Genomic DNA, 12,203 nt, shown 5'->3' with positions numbered 1-12,203 from the left:
CCGGGCAAACTTCGAACCTGAAAACGTTCTTTCGACTCACCGCCAGGATTCCTGCTGCAGCATAATACAGACAAGGTAAACGGGGCATGAAGGGGTTAATGTATACCTGCAACCATACAGGTGGGTGCCCAGATACATGCCCAGGTACCCTGAACCTAGTATAGGGGTTCAGGGGATGCTCCAGCTATATGATAAAGCTGTGAGTGTTTTTTGTGTGTAAAAAGTTTAAAAGTCATTTCTAGAGTGTGGCAAGGATGAGGCTAGTGAGGGCAGTGGATATTCACAGTTGAGTGCAAATAGCCGCACGGCTATTCGCACTCAGTAGAACTTAACTGAGTGCGAATAGCCGAGCTGTTATGAACAGGTTTCTATGCCTTTATTCACTAGAAAACAATCAGAAAGTCTTATAGCTCAGTTGATATGCTGCAGGCCATTAGCATGGTGGACTGGGGTTCGATTCCTGGCAGGGATGTTTATTTTTTTCCATTTTTTTTTCTACTGAGTGCGAATAGCCGTGCGGCTATCAACACTGTAATGTCAGTAGGTGTTTCGCACGGCTATTCGCACTCAGTAGAAAAAAAAATGGAAAAAAATAAACATCCCTGCCAGGAATCGAACCCCAGTCCACTATGCTAATGGCCTGCAGCATAACCACTGAGCTATAAGACTGTCTGATTGTTTTTTAGTGAATAAAGGCATAGAAACCTGTTCATAACAGCTCGGCTATTCGCACTCAGTTAAGTTCTACTGAGTGCGAATAGCCGTGCGGCTATTTGCACTCAACTCTGAATATCCACTGCCGCTAGGGAGTGTAGATAGTATATCCCTTTACTCCATCCGTCACACCAGAACGGGACTTACACATTTTTATTACACAAGATACAGGACATGGTATATTTTATTAGCGAGTTATATTTAATAGGTATATGTATTGATAACCTGTGAATGAACTGTGGGAGTTCCAAGTCATGGATTCCGAGGGACCAGTTGGCTACCAAGCTTCGTGCCTATGAGTCTGTGCGGAGTCCGGACTTGAAAGCCTCAGGGATGCTAAGGTGTTGTTGCAGTTTCTTCATTTACTTTGATTTTAAAGAACCTCTTTGTTCTGTCACTAAGTAACTATAGTTAATCCTATGTTCCTTATCCTTTACGACCCATCTCTATTGTATTGTCCTTCTAAGTATTTAACTAAGCTTTGATTCCAAACTCTTGCAACTCAGCAGACATTAAACATACAAGGTTTAAAACTTTTATACACCTGACTGTTTTCAGTTTATTTTTGCAGTCAGCTAATCATTTCCAATATAATTTCTAACTTAATACTAAATTACTTATTTTAACTAGTTACATGATGAACATGTGTATATAGAGACTATAGCATAATTAATATTTAGGCTTGAAATCATCTTCATCTTGCTCTGCAGTTTCTGTACAGTTCATCTTTTTGTACTTACAAAAATGAGGTTATTCCAGATCTTTATCCACCAGACCAGGAAAAATCCTCATCACCACCAACTCTTTAACCAACCTCCAGAGACCAAACTGCTCTCACTAGCAGAGTTCAGAAATCTTTACTGCCTGATGAGTTAACTCAGGTGCAATTTACCTTTAGCTAAAAGGTGCCTGCCAAAGAGGAAGTCTGGTCAAACATGGATGACTAGGAACCATTATGTAACTGGGATTGTGTAGCAGTTGTAACATTCTTAATTCTGTATTTCCAATCTCGTGAATTAAGATTAACATTATTACTCTGGTATTGGCAATGGTTGAAGTGTCTTAAAAAACTAGCGATACTACAACCGACACTTTGTTTTTTGAAAGACTGAGAAGAAATGCTATTCTAAACCAAACTGTATTTTAATTGAAAAGAGAGATGTTGGGTGCTCAAATAGTTGAACGATGTGAAGTAAATGATAATGTCCAATTTAAAACCGACAGAAAGATAGAATAACTCCTAGTAATGGAGTGGGTAACTTAAAGATAAGTGAGCAGTCTTCTTAGTGTACATAACCCTCCTGAAGGAAGCAATCAGCATAAGAATCCTACACTGTAGCAACCTCATTGGAGGTATAACAATAATGATTAAAAGACAAAAATAACACACTTTGATTCTTCTTAATTGAATCTGTGAAGATAAGTAAATTATATTCCTTACCCACTCCTGGAATTCTCTCTGTATTTATGGGGCGTGACCAGCTACATGTAGAAAGATCCCGTTGAGTGAAACAAAGGTTCAACAGCAGGTTTTTCTGCACCTCCTATGGTGATGCTTGATTGATTAACCAATAAATATATATTTTTACCACTTTAACCTGGCTCCCTGGCTGTGCGCTGCTGAACCTTTGTTTCACTCACCTTAACTGTATTTTATAAATATCTATACTTAGAAAATAATAAAGGGAGAGAGATGGTTACAGAAATAAATGCATTTTTCTTTTAATACAAAAAATGAAACGATAAGTTTGTCAGTAAATACGTGACGGTACTCTGGTATTGTAAATCGAAAAAAGGAGTATTCTGGCATTGTAAATGTACTGTACTGATACTCCTTACCCCCTAATTTCATCACACTTTGACCTCCAAGTACTGTATAGTCATTTTATTGCTTAGAAGCTGTGGTTTTACAAACACTTTTGTTCCACTGCACTTTTCATTGAGCGGACACCTTCAGGGATAGATATATACACAACAAAGCCATTCCAAGAAGGTCTCATTCTAAAATGAATTTTATTGGAAAACCATAAATACAATACAACAGACTTGAAAATCGTCAAGCAACTGATCGGTTCTAACAGTTACAGTATGTCTTTTGTCTTGGTATCAATTATCAGAAAATAATGTTGCAGTAACAAGTAATAGAAGATTTCTCTATAATTTCCTTTCTAAATAACAAATTGTTAAGCAATGTTTGGGAATCTATACAAGGAATATTTCCATTTTTGACAGCTACAGACTGGTAAAACAGCAACAGTTTAGTATATATTTCGTATATAACTTTCTCAATGTCATAGTTTAAAAACAGAAGTTTTTTTTGTTTTACTGTTTAAAAAAAAAAAAAACACTGATTTTGACCTCAACTTGATATTTATTATTTTAGGCACAACCTATAGGGGTGACACTCCAAGTTCAAATATACTATACACTTATGAATTGCTACATAATCTGTGCTAAGCAGTTCTTTGGTCTAGTAAAAAAAAAAACCAAAGTACAGTTTCTGTCCTTTTTGTTGTAAACGCGTTTTCAGACACATTTTGCAGTTTGGCGATAGTTAGCAAACTGTACATCGATACTCAAATCACCAGTTCCTCATACAATTAAAAAATACGGATTTCATAGGAATCATATCATTTATTGGCCCTTTCTCTAAACTTTAGAAATCCCTGGATCTTTTTGATTTTTTTTTAAGCCAAATTAAAAAAAAGTCAGTGTGCATTAATCTTTAAGAGATTCTTTGAGGGTTACTCACTAAATGTCTATAGCAGGTAGTGCTGTACGGTGGATGGGTTTTTTCTCACTTTCTGACTCGCCAAAACATATTTGTGCATTTGTCATAGATTTGCTTTAATGGCATCCACTGGCGTAGCGGTTATTGATCACTAATATCTGTTGCAGTTTAGCATTAAACCCATTTAACAGCCTTATTCTCACTCATGTTTTCTAGACGCCCCATATGAGGTTTCTTTGGAAATGTTAACACAGTCTTAACTCTTTCCTTCTCACTTTAACCGCTTCAGCACCAAATGGCATTTGTAACACAATGAAAGAGTCAAATTATTAGATGATTTAAGTGCCAACGAACATAAACTCAAGTTAAAGAAAAGTAAAATTTGAAACGGTTGCTTTGAATGGCTTCCTTCGTTTGATCACCATTGGACTATTTCAAGCACGTTCCTTCTTAATCATTCCCAAATTTAACTACAAGGCGGCACCGCGGATAAATTATAATACAAAGCACCCTAAAACAAAATGATTAAAAAAGATCAACAAAAATGTCATCAGTGCAATATTGCTCCCTAGTAAATCACTAGATTTACACCAACATAATATTAACAGAACATATAGGTTATCACAGGAAGTGTGAGTATAGGTAACTTTTTGCCTTAAAATACAGTACACGGTACCAGTCACCGTATCATGCAACCTTCACCATCATGAAGACGAAATGCCGTCTGTGGCAATATAAAAATATCGTTGCTAAAAAAGTATAAATTAACACGCTACTGGTATTAAGACATATCAAACACAAAACTGAGAAGGATTAAGAAAAATATTCATTAATACCTGTAGAAAACTCTGGCCTAGAAATGAGATCGTTGTCAGTGTTTCTCTTTAGACGATGCGCAGTTTCATCCGACTTCAGCTAGAGATACACGGAGTGTCCTTATGGTATTGACTATTACTGCTTGTATCTACACACAATTAGGTAAAACGCATCAACGCATGGAAGTCATCCCCTACACTGATGTGCTTAAAGGACATCAGGGAGGGGCTTCCTTCACATTAAGCAATCATTATTTGTACATGAGGTTTGGCGGAAGTTACATGACAAAGTTAAAAAAATAAAAATGCTTTATTTTCTCTTTTTCCCCCCACAGCTTTTTTCCCATGCTGGATCAGTTTGAAACACAGTGCAAAGTCATCAGTTGCAAACCACTGACGGCAATAGTCAATCTCAATCGGTGAATACTTCTGCCAACCTATCATCTTTATCTTTATTTTAATCCTTATGGAGACAAATATTTACCCATTCAATCACCATAGCTTGTGGGTACACGCAAATCTAATTTGAAGACATAACTTGAGACCTCAGCTATATGCAGTGTTGGAAATGTTTGGACACCTATATTTACAGGAGAGGGTTCCTAGAATGTGGAGGCGCAGATTCATATTCAGGTTAGTGGTGAGCGGCAGGAAAAGGTGGCATCAAAAGGAAAATGCAGGCTGAAGAAAGAAGCAGTTCTGGATTTCTGAATGTCATAATATATATATATATATATACTGTAACTCCTTCAGTGTCAAAGTATTGCAAATCATTCCAGCACGGAGGGTTAGATGCAGATGTCAGTTTGCATTCCAACCGGAAAGTCTTTTTTGTCTGGGTTATCACTTTAACGCAGGCCTGCACGACTCCAGTCCTCGAGGGCCGCAAACAGGTCAGGTTTTCAGGATATCCCTAAATCAGCACAGCTGGCTCAATTAGTGGCTCAGTCAATTTGACCCACTAATTGAGCCAGCTGTGCTAAAGTAGGGATATCCTGAAAACCTGGCCTGTTTGCGGCCCTCGAGGACTGGAGTTGTGCAGGCCTGCTTTAACGCATAGCAGTGCATGTTAATAACATGTGATCCATGTCTCGGAATTGAAGCTTTTAAGATTAGACAAAGTAATACAGGATAACTTTATTTTGACTACCAGTGTTATGTAAATTACAAGGGTTTAAGCGGGATACAATCCAAATGGGTTTCTTTGTAGTAGGATCCCATTACTCTTTAAGGCCCCATTGGGATTTAGAAAGACTACAGTTCTTATTACAAGTCCTTATACAGTAATTCACCTAAACTACATGACGTCTTGAATCTTGACACTACCAGGCAGACAAGCATACGACTGCTCTGCACTGCAGATTGCAGATCTGTAGCATGTACTGTAGACAGACTTAAAAGCTTTGGTTGCATGACACATACATTTAAAAGAAAACAACAAGTTGTCTGTAATCTGCTTAGTACTGTACCTATTATCTCTGTTCTTCCAAAAATCGTTTCTCCTCAGATTGTGGGCTGGAGTGGTTCCCAAATATCTTAACAATGAGATTAGAACAACTCTGTAACTAAGAGTCCGGCTGGAATGGTTAATTATGAGAATATACTGTACTGTATGTAAGCATGGGCCCATATCTACTAAGTAGAATTCTACCATAATACACTTTAAACCCCATAGAATTGAATGATCTGTGTGAAGGGTCTTCCAGCATTTTAAAGTATCTGATGGCAGAAGACAATATGGTCCATAATTGAATGTATAACACAACCTGTTTGTTGTCAATTGTGCCTGCAAACGCTTGTGTACTGTGCTGAAGGCACCTTAAAGCAGCAATCCACCTACTGTGTGTGTGTGTGTGTGTGTGTGTGTGTGTGTGTGTGTGTGTGTGTGTGTGTGTGTGTGTGTGTGTGTGTGTGTGTGTGTGTGTGTGTGTGTGTGTGTTTTTTTAAGAATTGGAACCGTGGGACCCCCTAGAACTGAACCAGTTTTTTTTTTTTTTTTTTTTTTTTTTTTAGCTCTGGAGACCTTCAGTTCCAAATATTTTTACCATTTTATGCACCAGTAAATGTAAAATTAACAGGGAGAAACATGACATAAAATTCTGATAGTTCACATGTTTTCTGTTCTTGAGTGCTTTTAAACATTCCGTTGAGGATTTTTAAATTGTTTATGGAATGATCTTCTCACAGCCAGATCATTTCATAAATGATTTAAAAATCTAAATCCTTAACGGAATGTTTAAAAGCACTCAAGGACTGAAAAAAACAACTCGAAATGATACTTTTCTTTTGACACTAAAAAGGGACGACTTAATTGACATGGGGTTTCTAACACACTATTAGAATTGTATGGAATGTTTCTGCCTACAATGTAACCCCTTCTCCCCCTGCACCTCTCCTTCATACTGCTGATGGATGGTCCTACATGCTCTCTACATTTCTCACTATCACATTCGTTATTGCCCTGTCTGTTTATTTACTATCCTCTCTGTCATTCCTTCTCTACCTCACCTGTCTTATATTGTTATCATGGATTTTATATCTATGTTAAACTCATGCTGTGTAATACAGCCATCTTAAGCTTATAGGGGTCCATGGTAAAGTGGACAAGACACAAAGAGTGACACACTGTGTGCTCATTTGCATGTCATTACCCAGAATCCCTGGCTGCAGTGTAAGCATTGTATGCTAAGAGAGAATGGGGAAAAGCAGGATAGAAGATCTATTTGATACATGCAAATGTACTCATACTGTAAGTAGCATTTTTATTTGCTGTTAAACTCATGGAATCTTTTGTAAATCAGTATTTCTGACCTGAGGAAGAGAGAGCTCTTGAAAGCTTGCCCTCAAATATCAATTGTTAGTCCAAATGAAATAGGTATCACCTAATACTGAAGTACTCATTTATTCTGCACTAATAAACAAATACAATCCATGATTCTTAATAGGTCAATATATTGTACACACAAAAAACTTAAAGTTAGTTCAAATAAAAACACCAACTGTGAATTACAATGAATTATACTGTACATAAGACGTTATGCTTTTTCAGAAGCTATGCAACTCCTATCATAACTATCTTCATTGTTCTTTTGATTCTGCCAGTGGACTAAGATGCTGATTCAATAAGCTCCGATGCTTTATAGGAGTTTTCAGCGGATGGCTGGGTGGTCAATCGCTTCAGGGCTTATTCAATAAGCCTCTAAGAACAAAAATGACTGGAGAATATATTGATGATGCTGGGGCAGTGGAGAGTAATTAGGGGGCCTTTCCATTATGCAGCACTATGCAGTGTCATGATAACTTAGATATAGCAGTGTTTAGGAGTTATGGCCGCCAATTATTTGATTAAAATCCCATTTTTACACCCACAAATTTTCATATACAAAAAAGGTCAGTCTAAAATGTGGGACTTAGGCCCAGACTCGCTAAACTCTCAGCAACTAAAACCGGGGAAAATAACGAGATACCTGAATCAGTAACAGACATTATTTGCCCTGAGTTTTACAGCATACCTGCAAAATAAATTCTAAGCAAAAGTAACGTCCATACTAGAGCTTATTAGCATAGGGTTAACGCTATGTTATTTCAGGATCACGCTACATTACCTTCAAATAACGTTATGTTAATCTTGGCGGTTGGGCAGACCCTGAAATAGTGTTTTTGTCCTCTGCTTTTGCCCTATTGTGGTGTCTGGATGGGAGGAACGCCCGGTTTAGGTATAACTTAAATAAGGTAATCTTTTCAGGCGTTAATATTAATGGTGCTTTGCGAGTATGGTACTATGGAGTTAGCAACTTATTTGCATATCACTTCCCCAATGTCAGTTCTTTACGATGCTAGGGTTTTAATGTGACGTTAACATTTGTTTTTACATTACTTTATTTAACAAGTACAACATTACCATTACCGTTACGTTAACCGAGGTTGAATGGCTTTACGGAGTCTGGCCCTTCGTGTCACAGGGGGGTTCTCCTGACTTTACTAAATAAAAAATAATTGGGAGACAAATTGTATGCATCAATGTCATTAAAAAAATATATATCATTTTGACAATATGAAAATTGTGTAATGCTTGTTGATGGAATAAAGGATTGAATGGACTTGTAACAGTCTTTATAAAGAGGGAAAGAGGTGCTAATTATGCAAGATGGGTTTGGAGTTCGGAAATGCAGTGTTACCGATCTCTGACGCATACAGCTTTCTATTTATATAAATAAAATTACAAGCGGGACTCACGGTATGTTATATACACAAAACAGAGTCTTGCCTGACCATGCGGTCCAGAGGGACTGAAACGGCAGGGTACAGTTTTTGTTATGGGTCAATAAACACTTTGTATCATTACTTTTGTTTCCTGTGCCGGTACTGTGATTACTTTCGAAGTCATTTATTTTTTCTAAACATATTTTTTTACCGAGCACGGAAACTGCCTTATAGGGCATTAAATACTGGAGGGGGCACCCATCTTGACTTTTATATAAAGTGTCTCAAATTCAGGAAAGCTATCCATACATTATAATTTATTAGGCATTGCGGAATAGGATTCAATACATGATAGAGCAGGGTGCACGATTATATCTCAGAGACCATATCCAATCTCTTTGATGGAGACTCGTAGCATTCTTTTAATGCAGTTTTATTTTAAATATTAATTATATTACATTCCAAAAATTGTTATCAACGGCATAGTCCATCTTATGCAACAGACATGTTTCATCATTGTTTGCTATTCATTTTTATTGTCTGCATAGAGGTTTAATGATGCGTTTCAGATTTGCCACGATGCTGCACAGCTGCAGCGTGCGATTGATTGGTTGGGTTCTGATTCTTAATTATCTTAAGTGACTTGGGGAAATTGATTGTGATTGGGTGGGAGAGATTGGTGCATTTTAAACGTTGGTTGTCCGTTTCCTTTTGATTGATAATCAGCTTCTATGCTCTAGTTTCTAAATGTATTTTATGGAGACAGATTCAGACTGTAATTACATTTGAATAGTTCTGTAATATTTATTTTATTGTTAGTTTTAGTGTACCTTTTACTTGCTTTTCCTATGCCTTCCTATCAGTGATGGTTAGCTTCCTGTCACTGTGTTGTGACACGTAACTATAAAGTAATGACAAATCTCGGGGTACATTGGAATGATGTGTTCGATACTTTCATGGGCAATTTAGTGAACACTACTACTGTGCAAATATGTATCATTTTTTCAGACAAGCCAGAGCCTACTTTAAAAAATAATAATTATACAATTCATTTCTGCAATTGGTTCTACAACTATTAAGTACACACTATAACATCTATATTTTCTGCAAGTTTGTACCTTTGATTTTTCTCAAATACACAGTGTGCAGACACCAACGGAAGCGAAAAAAAGAGCATCAGAATATTGCAATAAATTATGCAAGTGGTTTATAATCGTTCAGTTAAAAGTCAGTTTGGTGAATGCAAGTAACAAAAAACAGCATTTTAGACCCCCCATAGATTAACAAAATGTACTCAAACAAAATACAATTTCCTTCTCAGCCCTCACTCAGTTTTTTTTTTCTGTTAACAACAGGACCTTACAGAATTTAAGTGACTCTAGGAATCTGTTCACAGTGCAATTGTAAATTGTAAGCATAGGTAGCTTTGAAATAGGCATCATTATCAGAACTGATTTGAAATTAAAAATAAGTAACAGTTTCAGCATTTTCTCAAATGCATATCATTTGTTTCTTCTCTTGTACAGTTGCTCAGTAAGTGTCAGTGACATCTATTTCCAAAGTAGTTGCAGTACTCACAGTAGTGCCTGAGGATGGGAGGGTGTATGTGCTCCTTTTTATGCAGTATCAGTTGGCATTTGTAACTGCCAGTGTTTGGAAGAAAAGCTTCCAACTTAGGAGTCTATGGTGAAGAATCACAAAGCGCCAATAATGAGGGGCATCATAACCAAATCTAGCGTTAACTGTCATTCAAGTCAAAGGCATTTAATGCCAGATCAGGGTGCATTGTCCTGCATCAGTACTTGAGTCTCATCCTATGTACTATGTACCAAGGTAGGGTTTTTTTTTGCCAATAAATTGACACAAAGAGGCACTTTCATCCTACATCAAATTAAAATTAAAAAAAAGGTAAACAGTATCAAGGTACTTTGTGCCCAAACTTTTCACTCCCCAAATCACAAACTGACGGAGACAAATAAATGTCAAAATGATCACTGGAGCGCACGAATGTGGCAGCCATATGACTTTTGTGTGGATTTGATTCTCCAATTTTGCCAACTTTTGCTGCACACTTATTAACATTTACAAAGGTGGAAAATGTAGATAATCCAACATTTAAAAAGAATGGAATCTTGCCACACATTATTGTCTAAACGCTTCTCCTTTGGTCGGATTTCATACACCTTATTAAAACGTTCGGCATCAGATTCAGTACAGGGTGCTAAGCTTATCACCCTTTCAAAGAAAGAGGCATGCTAAAGCTTATCACCCTTTAGCGAATCTGGGTCTAAATCTCTGTTCATCATTTTTTAACCTTTCCTTAAAATGGAAAATCTCTACCAAATTTTAGCTGGTGCACAATAAACTCTCCTGCTAACAATCTTCCATTTAAAGCTGCAGTTCAGGCAATATCCTGCATGTGTGTTTTTTTTTAATAAATCAGTTCTGTAGTAAGAAAAAATACTTTTAGCATTTTCTGTTTAAAAAAAAACAACAACTTTGAAAGACCAATTTTCTTGTAGTCTATTTTAACAAGCATGCTTGTTCCTATAGCAACGATTTACATTCCCCATATTTAAAGTTGTCGCCAAACTTTGCCGATCAATAGACGGAGAACAAATTGACCGGCAGCTATGCAGTTCTTTAGGTAATTAGAGATTGCCCACATGAAACTATTGAAGTAAAAAAATAAATTAAAAAAAAAAGACTGAACTGCAGCTTTAACAAAGCCGCGTGTGGAAATATTTTGAAATAATTGCCATGTACAAAAACACATTTTTCCTTGCCAACTCATACACAGTCACATTTTAATTGGCAATGAACATAAATTAAAAAAACAAAACTAAAAAGATACAGCAAGGTGCTCCAGAAACTGTCCAGTTGACATACTAATTGATAGAACTCTGACCTCAACATCATTTCTAAGGAAACCATGTCTAAGTTGTATTTGAGGCACACCTTAATATCAAATTGTTCCAATAGTTAGCAGTGACTCAGTTGGGTTCAGCAATGTACTCACTTGATCAGCACACTTTATAACACTGAGTTTAAGAAGCACGCTGAGCAACACATGAAGGATTCCCATTTTTGAGGAAGCATGAAAATGTACTCAGCTGTCTGTGACATCCCGGACATCACAAACTTGGAAAGGACATTCTGAATCCACCGATGGACGAATGGTCCACTATTTTCATTGTGATCTTCATTTCAAAGACATACAGTACTGTTTTATTTGGTTGCATTATGCGTGATAAGCAGTGAGTATGTAATTGAGTAGTGCAGGGGTGGCCAACTCCAGTACTCAAGGGCTACCAACAGATCAGGATTTCAGGATATCCCTGCTTCAGCACAGGTGGCTTAATCAATGGCTCAGTCATTTGACAGAGCCACTGATTGAATCACCTGTGCTGAAGCCGGGATATCTTAAAACCTGACCTGCTGGTGGCCCCTGAGACTGAAGTTCGCCACATCTGGAGAAGTGCTTTGCACTATAATGAAGAGAAAACCAAGGCATGACAATACGAATACTGTAGGTCTGTCAATTCTATAAATACTGGTTATCCTTTAAAATGTACAGAGCCATATTTAATAGGTGGCGCTAATTCTTAAGCCCTCTTGCAGCCAATACATTTAAGTAAACTTGAGTCAATCTTAAAACTGTTGTTCCATTCATATCTATCTTTCCTTGACTCCACTGGCATTCCTCACATAGGTGCTTGTGTATACAGTAAGTGGATCAT

This window comes from Ascaphus truei, chromosome 21 (assembly GCF_040206685.1).
Source record: "Ascaphus truei isolate aAscTru1 chromosome 21, aAscTru1.hap1, whole genome shotgun sequence".
Classification (NCBI taxonomy): Eukaryota; Metazoa; Chordata; class Amphibia; order Anura; family Ascaphidae; genus Ascaphus; species Ascaphus truei.
This window is presented reverse-complemented; position numbering follows the sequence as displayed.